Source organism: Lepus europaeus, chromosome 1 (assembly GCF_033115175.1).
Source record: "Lepus europaeus isolate LE1 chromosome 1, mLepTim1.pri, whole genome shotgun sequence".
NCBI classification, from domain to species: domain Eukaryota; kingdom Metazoa; phylum Chordata; class Mammalia; order Lagomorpha; family Leporidae; genus Lepus; species Lepus europaeus.
This window is the reverse complement of record NC_084827.1, coordinates 171306401-171312400: the sequence shown is the minus strand read 5'-3', so window position 1 is coordinate 171312400 and position 6000 is coordinate 171306401.

The window sequence follows — 6000 nt, the reverse complement described above, 5'->3', positions numbered from 1 at the left end:
CATTCTATTCTGAGCCACTTGAGCCATTTGTCCCCTTAAAGGAAATGCCAGTCACGTGTTCTAAGTTTCCACAGCGCCAGAGACTTCCCGCATGGCATTGCTTTTTGGAGACTACATACAAAGATGCATCTGTACATGGATTTATTTTGACATGGATCCTTTTTTAGAGGAAGCTAAGTGTTCTTTCTGTATCAAATCAGGAATGAGAGTTGCAGCCATTGAAGATGGAGGAAAAAATAAAGATAGCTTATCCCTTACTGCTGGCAAAACCAATTGGGCGTATCTTTGTTTCATGACAGCTATATAAAGAATTGGGGAGTTGAGTGTGTGGGCATTTGATATGGATGTGCAAACTAATTCTTTCTGTTGGCTCACATAAACAACATTTAGTGGAATATCCGGTAGACATTTTTTGGCCTCACTTGTCCAAACCATGTAAGGCAATGCAATTTAATACATGCCATGTTTTTCTGTCTCATGTCCAAAATAATACAAGCACGTCTTCAAATATAGAATTTAAGATGAGTTGAAGTACCAGTTCTGATTCACTGGGTTATTCAATTTGAAACTTAACTCAAGCTTATATTTGAATTAGGGACTTGATGATTTTGACTCCCTAAATTCCTCTCATGTAGTAACAATGTAATAGTTGTTCAGTATGCAAATTAATCACCAACATGAATATTTAAATTACTTACTTTATCACATTAAATCTTTTGCAATTTATTTATCAACCTGTCTCTCATACAAGACCATGAGCTCTCAGAGAGCAACGGCATCATTTGTGGCTACTTTGCTGGCATAATACACATAATGGGATTTCAACTGTTTGTGAAACAAATTTAGTATTGCTTTCTACAAAGTAGAATATTAGCATTTTCATTAATATTCTATTAAGGAAATCCCACAAGTAAGGTTAAGAAGGATTTTTCTATCCGGTGCTTATTCTTTCTTTCGTTCTGTTTTGGGCTTTTGTTTATTTGTTTTTTTATTTTAAAATTTTATTTCATTTAAACTGACACATAAAATTACAGATTTTTATGGAGTAATGTAATATTTTTATACATGTATACATTGTATAATGTCCAATCAGGGTAAACATATCTATCTTCTCAAACATTTAATGTTTCTTTATGGTGAAAACATTCAAAATCCTTTCTCTGTGTTTATTTTAAAGAAATGTACAGTATATGACTGTTGCCTAGAGTCCTCCTACTATACAGTCGAATACCAGAACTGCTTACCACTGTCTAAGTATAACTTAGCACCTGCTAATCAACCTTTCACCATCCCTAGCCGCTTGAAGCTACCATTATATTCTTGACTTCTGTTGGATTATCATTTTTATATATTTTAATTATTTTTTTCAATTTTATTTAAGTTATACAAGTTTTATGTATTTCATATATACAGATTTAGAAACATAGTGATACTCCCCCTCACACAACTTCCCTCCCACCCACTCCAACCCTTCTTCCTCTTCCCTCTCACATTCCCACTCTTAATTTTTACAAAGATCAATTTTCAGTTTACTCATGAGCAAGATTATGTGGTATTTGTCTTTCTGTGCTCGGATTATTTTACTTATTATAATGACCTCCAGCTCCATCCATGTTGTTGCAAATGACAAGAGCAGTGGCTGAATAGTATTCCATTGTGTAAAGGTGCTACTTTTTTTTATTGATTTGTCTGAACAGATACTTAGGTTGTCCCCACATCTTGGATGCTGTGAATAGTGTTGCAACAAACATGTGAGTGCAGATGTCTCTTTAATAGAGAAACTTCATCATCCTTGGTTATATACCCAGCAGTGAGACTGCCAAATCATATGGTAGCTCTTTTTAGTTTTTTTTAGTAATGTCCATAGATTTTTCACAATGCCTGTATTAGTTTATGATCTCACTAACAGTGTACAAGGGTTCCTTTTCCTCCATATCTTATCCAACACAGATTAAATTTTGCCTTTTTGATGATAGCCAATCTATGACAAGGTGATATCTCATCATAATTTTGATTTCCATTTCTCTGATGATTAGTGATGTTGAGCATCTTTTCATGTACCTGTTGGACATTTATACATCTTCCTTTGAAAAATATCTGTTTAGATATCTCTTTAGATCTATCAGTCATTTTAAAATTGGATTATTTGGGGTATTTTGCTATTGAGCTGTTTGAGTTCCTTCTATTATCTGGCTATTAAATTCTTATAAGACTTTTTTTTAATGATTATTATTTATTTATTTGACAGGTAGAGTTACAGACAGTGAGAGACAGAGAGACAGAGAGACAGAGAGAGAGACAGAGAGAAAGGTCTTCCTTCTGTTGGTTCACTCCCCAAATGGCCGCAATGGCCAGAGCTGCGCCAACCCAAAGCCAGGAGCCAGGAGCTTCCTCCAGGTCTCCCATGAGGGTGCAGGTGCCCAAGAACTTGGGCCATCTTCTACTGCCTTCCCAGGCCACAGCAGAGAGCTGGACTGGAAGAGGAGCACCCAGCCCCTGGTAAGACTTTCAGAATCCGGCGCCCCGACCGGGACTAGAACCTGGGGTGCCGGTGCCACAGGCGGAGGATTAGCCTAGTGAGTCTTGGCGCCGGCCTGGGCCATCTTCTGTTGTTTTCCCAGGCTCATTAGCAGGGAGCTGGATCTGAAGTGGAGCAGCCACTTCCTGCCCACATAGGATGCCGACACTGCAGGCAGCAGCTTAACCTTCCATGCCACAGGGCCAGGCCTTATGCTTTTGAATGTTTATTTCTAATTATGGAAAGAATTAGAAAAATAATTTAAACATTAGCTAGAACTTTAGGAGAGCTACCAGCATAGCCAAAGTTCTTTTTTTTTTTTGTGGTCAATAAACATCTTTTACCAAATATGCTGAGTTTTCCAATGGGAAATAAAGATCTCAGTTAAAGCAGTTGAATACAGATCACATTTAAGTGGGGTCCAGAAGATGTGATTTTTCAAATCATCCTTCTATCGTGGTGTTGCTCCAGGAAGATTACTGGAATAATAATATCTATAACTATATGTTATAATTATTATATTATTATATTTTAGATAACTATATATAGATATTAATGGTAATATTTAGTTCCTCTATCCAAAATGTCAGCTCTGGAGTTTTATTCCCTTGAGGAGCCAAGGACTAAGCAGCCTTATTAAGAAATGTTTTAGAACAGGCATCTCACAAATTCTGTTGCATATGCAAATCACCTGGGGATGAGATCTACATTAAAATGTAGATTCTGTTTGTAGATCTGTGATTCTGCGCTTCCAACAGAAGCCCCTCAGGTGGTACTTTGGCCAGTGTTGCAGAAGCTGCTGTTTCCCAGCCTGCACTTTGAGTAGCAGATCTCTAGCCTTATGCTGTCTGAAACAGGAGCCCCCAGCTACATGTGACTCTTTAAATCAAATAAAATTGGGGCAGGTATTGTGACACAGAGAGCTTTGCTGCTGCTTAGGATGTCCTCATCCCATGTTGGAATGCCAGGTCGAGTCCTCTCCTTTTTTTTTTTTATATATATTTATTTATTTGAAAGTCAGAGTTACACAGAGAGAGGAGAGGTGGAGAGAGAGAGAGAGAGAGAGAGAGAGAGAGAGAAAGGTCTTCCATCCAATGGTTCACTCCCCAATTGGCCACAATGGCTGGAGCTGCACCGATCCGAAACCAGGAGCCAGGAGGTTCTTCCAGGTCTCTCACGCAGGTGCAGGGGCCCAAGGACTTGGGCCATCTTGTACTGCTTTCCTAGGCCATAGCAGAGAGCTGGATCAGAAGTGGAGCAGCCAGGACTCCAACTGGCGCCCATGTGGGATGCCGGCACTGCAGGTGGCGGCTTTAACCACTATTCCACAGTGTTGGCCCGGTACTCCACTTCTAACCCAACTTCCTGCTGATGCACCCTGAGAGGCATCTGCTGATGGTTCAAATGCTTGGGTTACTTATGTGAGAGTCTGGAAGGAGTTCCTGGTTCCTGGACTTAGGCTTCTGTTTGGTCCAGACCTGGTTGCTATAGGTATCTGGGAAGTGAAACTGGAATAAAAGATTTTTTTCCTCCTCCTCCCCCTGATTTGGAATAGAGAAAATAATCATTTAAAAATAAAAAAGAGAATAATTTTAAAATATTCACTTTCTCATTTTCACTAATTACATTGCTAGAGTTCAGTAGTTACTCATGGTTGGTGGGGCAAGCTATTGGGGCAGAAAAGAACAACATTTCCTTAAGCTCAGAAACATCTATTCAACAGCTTTGCTCTAGAAGATGGCAAGCTAAATTGAATGCAATGCCGTAAGCAGGACGTGGCTTCTGAAAATTTCAAAGTTGTGCTGTTGCCAGAGACATGTTCTGTATTTTCAGAAGGTTCATAAGGAGTGGCATTTAATAAATTAGGATATCATCTAAACTACATGACATTTTTCTTGAAAACTTCTTTTCCTTCTTCTATACTTTAAGTCCACTATTCATCATAAGCCCATTATTCTTCACCACACCCTAGAAAGAAAAACACATACAAGTTAGCTCTTTGTCTAAGTCGTTGGCTGTAGTTTTTATTTTGGTAATCCTGGTCCAGTTTATGATTGAAGAATTTAAAAACTATAGGTGCAGTTTCTTATCTAGATATAATTCTTATGTGGTAATCACATATATTGTAAAAATGGTAAAAACCAAAAATACAAAAAAAGGATATTAACAGCCAAACAACAATGACAATATACAACAAAATTTTATTTTGAAATTAATCCAATAACAAAATACACATCCATTACACTTCTTGTGCATATGCAAATATGTAGGTTTCCGTGACAAATGAATAACCCAGTCTCTGCTTCATGGTGTGCTTATGTCACTGTAACTTTAAACAATTAGTTCTTATTTGATTGGTGCCTGATAATTTCAATGTCTTGGAGGGCAGATTATGCAAATGTCTTACTAAGTGGTGTTTAGTTGATTCCAATTTAGCTCCAGAGCCCTTCTCCGATGTGTAAATGTCACTGTCTTATGCATGGCACTTGAGAATGCTGCCCGAGCAAAGGAGGAATTGCGCAACCCAGTCAATCTTATCCTCTGGACTTGCTTCCATGGGGACAGAACCTTTGGGGCGATAAATATGTGGCACACTTCTCAATGCTTCTCTGTGACTGAGACTTGGTTTGGGATTTCATGTCACATGATCTCCAGTGACATTCTTCCAGGGTCACATGAGTCTTTAGTCTTTCTGTCTTCTGGGAGCTGGTGTGGCAAGTCTACATTTGGCCTTAGCATGTGGTTATGTGAGATCATTGTCCCAGATGAGGACATGGGGTGAATATTCTCAGATTTCTGTAAGGATAATTGCTACAGGTTAAGGTTAATGTCCTCAGCAAGATTGTACTCTCAGAATTTTGTGCATCTGTAGTCAAAGAAGGGACTTGCAGATCACCCAGTACTATTGTGAGGTTTTCAAGTTGTGGGTTCAGTAATCTTGGTGGTGGGTATTGGCTATTAGAGGAAGGCCAATACATAGCCCTCCTGAGGGCTTCTTTCCCTTCCTGAGACTGAAACCAGTGAAGGAAGAGGCACTGTATTCAGATGGATTCAACTACAAACAACACTTGTGTAAGTTTTTAAAGAGCTGGTGAACACACTGAAACTGAAGGACTGCGGAAGGCAGCTTCTGAGATAGCCCCCAGTGAAACCCATCTCCTGGCATTTATACCCATGTGTAATCCCCTCCCACGAATGTGAGCAAGACCCTGTAATTTGCTTCTAATCAATAGTTTATGGCAATGGAGATGGGATGTCACTTCATAGATTATGTTACATAGCAGTGTACCTTCCATGTTGCTCTCAGGTTCTCTCTATTGGATCTCTCTTGCTGGATCTGATAAAACAAGATGCCATATGTAAGCATTCAAGTGGGGAGATATTGAAAGTAACTCCTGACCAACAGCCAGTGAAGTGAGCCCTCAGTCTCTGTCCTGTGAGGAACTGATTCTGTCAACAATCACGTAAGCTCAGAAGCAGAT